We start from the raw sequence: 12,549 nt of genomic DNA, 5'->3' as shown, positions 1-12,549 counted from the left end.
TATAAAAAAACAACACTGTAAAAGTGGGTGAAGAATTGTAAATGGGCTTTTTTGTATCACTGTGGTCGCTTACGGCCATACTACCCTGAGAAAGCCCTTGGAAGTTAAACTGGGTCGGGCCTGCTCAGTACTTGGGTGGGAGACCACTAAGAGACCACTTTCTTTTGATCCATCATTGAAAATCCATCTTAGACCTATATGGGCATATGCCAAATATGGGCATAACAACATGGTGCTGTCTACAAACGTACAGTACAACTGTACTGGTCTAGGGCTTTATACCCCTCTGGCCTACGCCTGGCTTTAGGCAAGGTGCCAATAGGTTCCTCCATTAGTAGTAGTTGGTGTAGTGCAACAGATAACACCACTACCTGCCACTGAGTTACAACACCCTGTGGGAGACCAGGTGTTTGATTCCCAGTCTGTGGTGACTATGCTGCACCAATAAGAGTCCTTGGGCCAGACTCCTAACACTACATTGGCCCACCTCTGTGATACGAGTAACCTTGTAAGTCGCTCTGGATAAAAGCGTCTGCTAAATGCCATAAATGTAAATGTAAATGTTCCTGATTATCTGCTCTATAGGCAATACCTCTGTGTGTGTGTGTGTGTGTGTGTGTGTGTGTGTATTCATTTCTACATCTGTGTCAGCAATGAGCAAAAGTGTCTAAATCTGTTCATTAGAAGGGGTGTCCACAATTATTTAGACACATAATGCACATAATGCACATTACTCAAACAGCCCTGTACATGGCATCAATGTCAGTTGTTTCAGGGAACTGGACTAATAGTACATGGAGTCCTGATGCCATCTATAGGGCCGAGTGAGTAACCCACTTAAGTTTTCCCTATATATCCCAAGACATTATTTAATTCAAATAATCTGAGAAAGATTTTTAGGCAGGAGTTGTTTTTTACCCAGTATAGTAAAAACATTTTATTATAGAAACAAGTATTTACTTATTTAACAATCATGGTCACGATGATCAAATCAAGTGGTATCTAATGCAGACATGTTTGCATCTTTGTTGACATGCAGAATTCTTGGAATGAGCAATTGCTCCTTGTTTGTCTTCAGATTTTTACAGGTGCATATTGGTGATCATGGCCCGTGACATTTAGTAGCTGTGCAACTACCTGAGTAGTTGCAGCCGGTGCCATGTATTCTGCCTCATATGTAGACAGAGCAGGAAGTAAGAGGCCTATTGTGCTTCGCCTGTCTTCTGTATTTGTTGCCCTGTATTTGTATCTGCTTCCCTGTGTCTGTGTGTAACAGTTCATGATCAGTTGTAACCTTTAAAGACCGTATTGTACATGCCATCACATAAAGCTACCTGCTGCTTTGTGACGCCTTGTAGGATCAACAGAATCACTACTTATTACACTGTGACTTTAATTCACATGGTTCACATGGTTGATGTTGGCTTACAGTCTGACATATTCTTACTGCTTCTTGACTTTTAGCAAAACCAGTGCCAAGAAAATGGTGGCAGGTTGCTGACCATTCTGTTCAGCCTTTCTTTTGGGCGAGTTTGTTTAGAGAGTTAATTGAAGACTCCTGTCCTGTACATTCCTGACCTTGTACTACAGCCAAAGCAATTGTAACAGTCAATTATATAAACACTGATATTCAGACTTATGACTGCTTTCTGTAATAACTACATAACACAATACTTGTACTTTCCTTTTCAGTACTTAAGTAGTATGTTTTAGAATAAACTACTTGTAATACTTTAATACTTTAGTACAACTTAAGTATGGAGCTTAAAGAACACTTCTACTTCTACTCAAGTCATTGATAGAGCACCTTTACCAAAGTCTGGGTCTACTAGTGTCATCTGCATTGAAGTGTGTATTGGTGTTATGTGTAGCTGCATGACCATTCACATTTTACTTACGTCTTCTACGGCTTGATGTGGCATTAGCCATTAATCATCTTATTTAACCATTTTTACTGAATTGGCATGGATTCCCCTTTTGAGTCTTGGTACCTCTCATGGTTTCTTCCTCTTGATCTAAGGCAAGTTTTTCATTGCCACTTTTAGACTGAACAGGGATCTCTGTAAAACTGCTATCTGCCTGTCTCTGTCTCTACAACTGTCTGTCTTTACCTCTGCACCATTGTCTATCTGTCTGCCCGTCTGTCTCTTTATCCTTCACTTCACAACTCTACCTCTCCCTCCATGTCTTTCTATTTGACTAGAAGTAGGTATTTAGCATTTTCTTCCAGATATGTTGAAGTGTTTCCTCTGTATGCATTGGAGCATTTGGCGGCCTTTATTTCTCTTCAGAGTTCTTTAAACTGTTTGCAGGAAGGCTTTTGGTGTTCTCCACCATTTTTTTTGTTTGTTTGTTTACTATTTAGACGGGGGAATTGGGCTTTCTCCTCCATGTTCTTTTAACTGCATGAAAAGACGCATTTTGGTTGCTCCTCTGTGTTCTTTCAACTGCATGTTGAGAGGCGTTCAGTGTCCTCCACGTTCTTTGAAGTGTATATAGGGTGTCACTTAGCGTGCTCTTCCAAGTTTTTTTTTCACAATTAAATCTTGTATGGGTGTTAATGGTACAAGGATAGAAAAAACAAAGAATTAAAAATGAAATTTATTGTCCCCAATAGCGAGGGTGGTGTGGTTAACACATGTTCAGGGAACAGAGGTCCCTCAAAGGTTTCAGAAGTCTCCTCTAATTTCTTTTAGCTGTGTGGAGAGGGGCATGTACCATTTTTCTCCAAGCTTTTTTTTAACTGTATGGAATAAGACATTTCCCCTCCAATACAGTCCAGCAGATCAATGTCATCACATTGTAGGTCACAAAGGTATCAGGAGGGTGAAGAGTTTAGTGTGAGTGTGCAGTTCTCTCCAGCAGGGTGTGGTCAGTACGTGTCCTGAAATAATTCTCAGGTCAGAGGTAAGTTTAGTGTTTTGTGCAGCATGAAGTGCATTAGAGCAGCAAAGCACTAAACAGAGCAGCAGAACCAAACTGTTTCAGTGCAACAATGACACAGCAACATTTTTACAGTGAAGTTTAGTTCACACTCACTTATTTATAATTTTCTTAATTATTATTCTAGAGCTTGATTATTTTTAATCAAGAATTCGATTTCAGGTACCATTAATTGTGCCAATGGATGTGTTTGGCGTTCTCCAGAACCAGAGTGAGGCAGAGGGTGTCAAACAAAATTTGAAAAACTTTGCTGAAATGTCCCACCACCAGCATGAATGGAAACAACTTCAGCAAGGCAGAGAGGAGGATATGGGGCAGCCGCATTCAGGAGAGCTTTTTTTTGTGGGTGAAATGACTGCAAAAGACATGTTGAGGTGACGTTAACAAGGTTCACCTGTTCATTAACATCCCTAACGTTTGTTTAGCTAGCTGGCTAGGGATTACTCTAATCTACTCACTCCACTGAAATTATATTGTATTATATTAGATTAGATATTAAGTTCAGACTTAATATCACATTTTCTGCCTATTGTTTCCATACTAGTTTACAGATTATACAAAATCACTAAAGCAAGAATTACATAAGACAAATATAAGCACAGACTTTGTTGTTGTTGTTTTTTTCCATTTTTTTTTCTTTCTTTCTAGGAACCACAACGTTTAGGCTAAGCACAGGGAAGTCTGCTGAAGTGTATTACAGATTCTTTTCGGAAAGAAACAGAGAGAAACAGAAAACCAAAGTCTGACTTCCCATTGTTAAGCATAATCTGCCAAATCTGAAAATGTTCAGCAAAAACTATTCATGCTCATCAACTAAGACAGCAGCTATTGTGAATATGGCATTTGAATCTGAACATTCAGAGGGCCAGGAAGTAAATATATATACAAATATAATAAATAAATAAATAAATAAATATTTATTATAAAATAAGCAATAATAATTGAATTTGTGGACTCATACCAAAGTTGAAAACATATTCAACTTGGATGTTCAAGTCACCTGGTCAGCATTTGCTTGCTGCTAAAGCAGCGCAGAGGCTGAAAGACTGATGATGTAAGATCACCACATCACTAACCTACTAAGGTCTGTTAAGTTACATTAAAAAGCTGCACTCAGATTTAGCCTACATATCGATTATTTAAGCAGCACACCAACATCTATCTAAACTTATATGAGGGACCTGTGTGTCCACTCGGGTGGTCAGTGTGCACGTCAGTGTTCTACTAAATATTAAATATTTTAAATAGTGACATGAAAACTTGAAGACTAGAAGAAATCTGTTTCTACTGGACAGACACGTCACTTCCACCTGACGGGTCTTACCCTGCTTTCCTGCTGCTTGTTACTCCCAGTCAGGTCTTTATATGAGGGATGGACAGAGCCAGGCTTTTGATCACATTTGAAGCCAAAGTAGCCCGAAGCTTCTCCGCTTCGCAACTCTCTGCCTGTTGTACAAATAAAGTGTCCAAAAACCTTTGCCCAAACTAAAGCCAGAGCACCATACAGTGATGTACGACTGTGTTTCTAAGTTTAATTGAATGTAGTTTTATCTACATTTAATTAAATGTATTTAATTTGAGTATGTAATTCATTTGCTCTCCTTGTGTACAAGAGAATCACGTTTGGTAATTTGATAATGTGAACAATTCCACTGTTGAATATGCATGTAGACTCTACATCTGTAAAACACAGAAAAACATGTATATTTGGACTCATTTCCAGTAAAAAACAAAAACAAACCCAACTCAAGGTTTGTCAAGGACTTTTATTCTGACATTCAAAGCAAAAACTATGTGCATGTTTTATTGGCTTTTAAAATGAGTCAACCAAATCAAATTTAAATGGTCATTAAAGTTTTATTTTATTGTTTTGCATGTATTGCCATTTAAATCATACACTGTAAACATTCTGCACTGAACTGCAGCTCACATCTCTGTATTTATAAACGTCTGTGTGCTTAAGGGTTATATCGTCCGGAGTGAGATTCTCCAGGTGCCGTAGGCGAGCAAGGTTTAAAAAAGAGTCACAAAAGGGGAGACAATATTCCAAGTGAAGCTCTTTTTATTGAGGGCTTGAATAATTTTACCAGAAGTTTGTACTGAGGTCGCATTAGAAGAACTAGAATTAGTTGCAGATTGAGAAGAATGACTTCCTTGGTTACTCTTAGATATCAGAGCTAAGGTAGTGCCAGAGGTAGTGCAGAAGAGGCTTGGTTTTAGTCCAAATGCATTGGTCTTTGTAGGCCTACTGCTGTAATAGCAGATGGATTTAAGCACACAGAGATCCTAGAATCTGTAAAGGATGGAGAGTTTATTTTTGCTATTGGCTATACCAAGTTCACACAGTGGCAAATAGAAAGTTAAAGAAGACTTCTTAAAATGAAGGGCCTTTTTAAATGATAAAGCTCAAGTGCGTAAATTTGAACCAGGACACAGTCTTCGCTTTATTACCTGAAAAGAGTAATCTCTTTCAAGTTTGCAGGACCATGTGTGGTTGAAAAGTGTCTGAGCATAACTATGCAAACTCCTCTAAATTTGCTTAAGCCGTATTATTAATGACATCTGGCATAACAGTAAAGTAGCAGTCTTGTGAGCTACATGAGAATATGCACAATGGCAGGTCGTTGGGCAAAGGTGATGGGGTGAAGGTTCTCACCAGAAGTAGGTGGTTATTTGCAGAATAGTAAGATGTGCGGAATTAGAGAGTCATCTTGGGCATTTGTCAGAAAGGCAACAAGGTGATCTGAGGGTTAGTGGAGAGTTCTATTTTTCTTGATGTGCCAAGTTACAATTCGCCTAATCATGATCTTGATGTTGGTTTAGCACCACCAATTAAGCAACAAGCGTATTGTGTCAGTTGTGGTAAAGTGGAAATCATGGCAGAATGAGGTGGCATCTCACAGCTAATGACTTGGAAGAACCTGGGATGGACTATTGTATTGACCGTTGGTTTGGCTAATTATGAGCACATGTTTGACTTGTTAAAAAGGTTATTGGCAAAGCCGTTGACCGCTCCGGTCAGCTTGTCTCACACCAGATAACTAGTACAAAGTAACGGCCTTCAGAATTAACCTGCTACGTCCCAGCATTTGATGAATAGAATTTGTTTTTTTTTTTTAGATTAAAAGAAGGTAGTCAATTTCAGTTAACAGATAATCAATATAATCTAAAATGCAATCCATATTTTATGCAACTCTGCCAACCCTGGTTATTTGGATGACTTCATCTCAATCTAGCTGTGAATGATCTCATTTGCAGAGGAATTAATTCGTTGCATTTCTTAAGTTGGGAATGAATTAAAGCAAAGTGTTAAAGGTAAAATGTGTCCATTATTACACAGAAATTACAAACACTATTCATACAGAACACAGTAGTGCAACACTTTTTGCAGAAAGCAGCATGACACTTTTATACACCAACAACTTTATGAAAGAACCGTAGCCACATAAACCACAAAAACCAAACAAAACAAAACACCACCATCACCACAAAACCAGTAACAGCAGCGTAACACTGGTTATACTTTTCATACAAAATACAGTAGTGTAACAGTTCATGAACACAGTTGCATAACCAATTTAAAACAGTAGTCATAAGAATTTAACACTTAATGCAGAATAAAGTAGCTCAACACCTTCAGTGACTTTGCCAAACAGAAGACAGTAGAAGAAATCTTACATAAAGGAATAGAGTAACCACATTTAGAACACAGTAGCATAACACTTCAAGGTAACACTTTCAGACACTTATAGAAAAAGAGTACCTTCACAGATATACAGTTATACATTAGTATAACTCAACACAGCTACCCAAGTTTAGAACTTTTAGAAAGAATCCAGTAACAAGTCCATACACAAGTTAGAATAAATTCAGCATGAATTTCATAAAGAAGAGTAACAACTTACAGTACAGTAACATTTCAATGTAATACTTTATATAGAACACCGTAGCATACACTCAAATACAGGGGCATAACTCCTGATACAGAATATAGTAACAACTCTTCAGACAAAGTACAGTAGCATAGCTCTCCTACAGAACAGTGGCATAACCCTGTTCTGGAGAGGGGAGGAGAGAGGAAAAAAAAGAAGAAGAAAAAAAACAAAAAATGTAGATAGGACTGAGGTGGTAATGAACTAGAGAATATTATCTGTATTGGAGAGGAAATGCCCTAGTGCAGTTAAAAGAAATGGTAGAAAAATGGCAAATACCACACTATTATGTGGAGTGTAGTCAAGCATCAGATTGATTAATGAAACCTAAACTGGGAAGTCTGAATACAAGGGAAAATACACCCAGTAGACACAGAACCCGATGCACCAGCCAAAGCAGTACTTGAACTTGTACATACTGACCTGTGCTATAGACAGCATGCAAAAGAGGGTTGTAGGTGCACTCTGGTTTATACTGATCATTACTCATGGTGCAGTCTTTAAGTGCTTCCTGAAAAAGTAGTGCGACACTGTTAAAGCTACTGGGTGTTAAAGCTACTTGGCCAATTCCTCTACGGAACAGTGAAATGCATTTGTTCAGATAAAAGGTGCAGAGTTCACAGCAAAGGATTCAGTCATTGTTCAGTGACCAGGGCATAAAGCACGAGACCGTGGCACCTTAAATCAAAATGGTCCAGCTGAGAGAAAGCTAGCAGAGAGCAATTTACCTGAAGAAATCTGTGTTGTAATGACTGCTGCAGTCATTTGCAACAGGTGCTTAAATAGCAGTTTGGAACCCACTCCATATACCATGTTTACAGAGAGAAAACCCAACCTTTCAAAGAGGAAGTTTCCTTTGGCATGCTACACTTTGTGTCAAATAATGGAAGAGAAGGAGACATTTTCTACAATGCCAGACGTTACACCAACACACACTTTGATGCAGATGACCGCACAGTATGACCTTAAGCTGCACCAGATGGACGTTACAACAGCCTACTTGCATGTGTTGATTGGGAGATGTATATGGAGCAACTAGAGGGATTTGAAGGAAAAATCAAATACGGGTAAAAGGGTTGTCTAAGCGCAGTAGGATAGTGCATGTTCTCAAAATGTCTGGAAGAACCTGGAACATGATTTAGATCAGACAGACACACAGAGACGAAGGCCGTGACCATGACTTACTCACAGAGGTGCAGAAGATGCCAACGTTCAAAGACAAGGCACAGTAAAGAGGAGGAGAACACATCAAAAATAAAACAAGTTGGTATGTCCAACTGTAAGCCAAGGTCAATCACATGCGAACAAAACTAACAAGTATTGTTGATCTTACAATGCATCACAAAGCAGCAGGTAAGTTATCACAAGTCAACCTACAAGACCTGATCCAAGTCGAGACGGAATTTTTTTATCGCAGTACTTTTCTGAGTCAAATGAAAAATTAAGTGTTACAAGAAGAAGGATGAGAAACTGAAACGTCAGGCACACAGTGATGCAGATTGGGCATCAAATACAGACAAAATGCACAACAGGCACTGGTTTTAGGCCAACAAGACTAAAGGTCTTCGTTCTTGCTCAGTCCACATTAGATAGCACTTTCAATAAGCGCTCCATGAGTAAAATAACTGGATACTGTCCCACAACAGATATAGTTGCAGGTGTTAGGACAACTTTCTGCAGCTTGATCTTAGTTGCAGTTCTTAGGAGCTTAGCGTTTGGGATGTATACAGGGAAGTGTTATGCTGTGGAATGGCACGCACAAGGTGAGAGCAAGTGGGGCGTTTGCAATTTTCTTAGGTGTGCACTCATTTGTGGGATCTTACTGTGGGGGTGTTATGTTGGTATGTTGTGGCTGGAACTAAATGAGCTTTTCTGTCCATAATCAGCCAATTGTGTGCACGCCAACTTCCCCTCTGTTTACCATTTGTTAGGAGTTTTCAGGTTTTCCTACCCTTAGGATGGTGGCAGCAACACAATCCCAGAATAGCAATATTCTAGCGAATAGCAAATATTCGCATGTTGAGATGTTCCGTCATTAAGTACAGTAAGCAAGCTGTGATGCTGTTTAACATTATCAAAAATATGAATTTCTCAGAAACATCCTGGCAGCCTTGAGCGTTCAAATCGCATCAATAAAGACTATAGAACATCACATTGTGGTCAAAAGTCCATCATAAACGTAAAAGGCCTCAGCTTCCAGGGGGCCCACTGTGAACTGTTTTCATATTCCCACCAATGTCAAGTTACACCTTTGCCCTTGATTCAAAGATTTGTATTCATTCGTCAACTCTCATCAAAATGATACAGCAGAGCAAATTACCTGAAGAATTATGGACATAAGCAGTAATGACAGCTGCAGTAATTTGCAAAAGGGGCTTAGATCGTAGTTTAAACCCAAATCCACAAGGAGAAAACCTAACCTTTTAAAATATGAGCATTTGGATCAGCATGTTACACACAAACATGACAGAAAAAAGTTTGATGAGTTTGAACAGTCCACCATGCCTAGTCTAGTTTCCAGACACAGGGAAAATCCTCAGGGCTTATGACATTTTTTAAAGTGTATTACTGAACACCAAACCCAAACCAGGTAATATCTCAATCATTTCCATGGGGAGAAGTGTGTTCCTCCATGCAAACAGCTAACCATGTTCAAGCTCCAGAAGAGGTTTAAGAGTCTCAAACAGATGCTCAAGATGATGCTTAAAACAGAAGGAGACAGACTTGGTGCACGCAATTCAAAGAGAGATAGAAAAGCACCTCAGTATTTAGCTGACTGCCAGATATTAAAAGACAATACAGTAAAGAGCCTCTAAGTATAGTCAGGATTGGTCAATGTACCCCAGAGCTTTAGAGGCATGGATGTCAACAGTTTTGGGTTGATTCTATGATTCTATGGGGCGTTTGCAATTTTCTTAGGTGTGCACTCATTTGTGGGATCTTACTGTGGGGGTGTTATGTTGGTATGTTGTGGCTGGAACTAAATGAGCTTTTCTGTCCATAATCAGCCAATTGTGTGCACGCCAACTTCCCCTCTGTTTACCATTTGTTAGGAGTTTTCAGGTTTTCCTACCCTTAGGATGGTGGCAGCAACACAATCCCAGAATAGCAATATTCTAGCGAATAGCAAATATTCGCATGTTGAGATGTTCCGTCATTAAGTACAGTAAGCAAGCTGTGATGCTGTTTAACATTATCAAAAATATGAATTTCTCAGAAACATCCTGGCAGCCTTGAGCGTTCAAATCGCATCAATAAAGACTATAGAACATCACATTGTGGTCAAAAGTCCATCATAAACGTAAAAGGCCTCAGCTTCCAGGGGGCCCACTGTGAACTGTTTTCATATTCCCACCAATGTCAAGTTACACCTTTGCCCTTGATTCAAAGATTTGTATTCATTCGTCAACTCTCATCAAAATGATACAGCAGAGCAAATTACCTGAAGAATTATGGACATAAGCAGTAATGACAGCTGCAGTAATTTGCAAAAGGGGCTTAGATCGTAGTTTAAACCCAAATCCACAAGGAGAAAACCTAACCTTTTAAAATATGAGCATTTGGATCAGCATGTTACACACAAACATGACAGAAAAAAGTTTGATGAGTTTGAACAGTCCACCATGCCTAGTCTAGTTTCCAGACACAGGGAAAATCCTCAGGGCTTATGACATTTTTTAAAGTGTATTACTGAACACCAAACCCAAACCAGGTAATCTCAATCATTTCCATGGGGAGAAGTGTGTTCCTCCATGCAAACAGCTAACCATGTTCAAGCTCCAGAAGAGGTTTAAGAGTCTCAAACAGATGCTCAAGATGATGCTTAAAACAGAAGGAGACAGACTTGGTGCACGCAATTCAAAGAGAGATAGAAAAGCACCTCAGTATTTAGCTGACTGCCAGATATTAAAAGACAATACAGTAAAGAGCCTCTAAGTATAGTCAGGATTGGTCAATGTACCCCAGAGCTTTAGAGGCATGGATGTCAACAGTTTTGGGTTGATTCTATGAAAGGAGAGGACTTCATTGAAAAGGACACCTACTTTTTTTTTTTTGGGGGGGGGGGGGGGGGGCTGGGGGTATGTAGCTAAAGGGTTACAGTGATGGAAGTAGATTACACAGACAGACATTTGCAGACATTACACCAATATACACATGCAGATGACCGCACAGTATAACCTTGAGCTCTCCCAGATGGATTTTACAAACAGCATACTTGAATGCTTTGATTGAGAGATCTGTATGGAGCAGACTGATTTAAAGGGAAGTCAAACATGGGTGAAAAGGTTCTGTAAACTGAAGGTCATTGTATGCAGTCAAACTCGAACAGTCGAGAGGAACCTAAAACATGTTCCATGATTATTTAGATAAAAATGGCTTTACACAGAATACTGAACATAGTGTCTACCAAAAACAGGAGGATACTGATAATCTGGGTGTATCATTTACCAGTTTCCCCTACCCTTAGGACAGCAGCAGCAACATAGTCCCTGAATAGCATTGTTGTAGTTTAAGGTTGTTCAAGCCAATTTTGACATTACAATTTACTGCGGGGGACAGTCCTTATACAGCAGGGTTTGTCTGAGATGCAATGAGTGACCGTTACTTTTTAATACAAGCAGAAGTGACAAATGGTTATAAAAATCAAGTAAATCATGTAAATTACTTACCTGTCCACCATTCAGTTCACCAACCTCAACAGACCCCAGGCCTTTCAAGTGATGCTCGTTTATGAAATCAGCGCAGATGCACCTGTCCCGCAGTCAGCAGTTGGGCGCAAAAACATGGCTAAAAGGGCTCGCAGACTTGTCGGCAAGTGGACAGGGAGTCAAAGATGATGATCCAGGCGTCTAAACGGTGTCCAGAGGAGTGCGGCAGAGCTCATTCAGGGCTTTGCAGAGGGTCTATAATGTTCCACAGAAGTTTAAAGAAGCAATGAGTGCAACAAAACCAGTTTTAGGTTGATGCAATTTTGGGTTAATGCAATTTTATGAGTATGCTGGCTACAGAATGTACAAATAAAAGGTTATACACATTAGTCAGAACACCAAAATGCCTCTGCTTTGAGGAGGCTCCCGGTGGATCAAGTCCTCCGCCAACATCAAAATCACACCTATGCCCTTGATTCAGACCAAGTCAATACATGGCTGTTGCCCTAGTTTCACAGTGACAGAGTGAACCAAGGTGGTCATCAGTAAGAAATGCATGGACAATGACTGCTTCAGGGCATAGAGATGGTATTCAACTTCCCAAATTCGATGCAGAAGCTGCTTGTATTTGGAAAACCAGAATTTGTAACAATCTGAATAAGGTTCTAAATTGTCAGAATAAATGGCAAAAATTGAGTAAATCAGGTAAATTACCCAACTGCCCACTATCCAGTTCACTTAACCTGACTGGTGCAATTTAGAAGAGCCAGTCAGTCCTGGTGTAGCACCTTCTTGATGTTCCCGGCAAGAATGACAGACCCCAGGCTTATCTGATGTAGAGGACCAGGCGTTCGTGAAAGCTCTCCCAGTTGCCTATGAAGTCAGCGCAGACGCACATCTCCCGCAGCGGAGCGTGAAGAGCTTTGTACACTACTCGTTTGTTTGTTGTTTGGAGGACGGGGGCAGTGAAGACGATGATCCCTCCCCCAAATGGTGTCTACAAGCATGCAGGAGTGTTCCTTCAG

This window comes from Salminus brasiliensis, chromosome 19, assembly GCF_030463535.1.
Source record: "Salminus brasiliensis chromosome 19, fSalBra1.hap2, whole genome shotgun sequence".
In the NCBI taxonomy this organism is placed as follows: domain Eukaryota; kingdom Metazoa; phylum Chordata; class Actinopteri; order Characiformes; family Bryconidae; genus Salminus; species Salminus brasiliensis.
The sequence above is the reverse complement of the archived record's forward strand: the minus strand, read 5'-3'. Positions refer to the sequence as shown.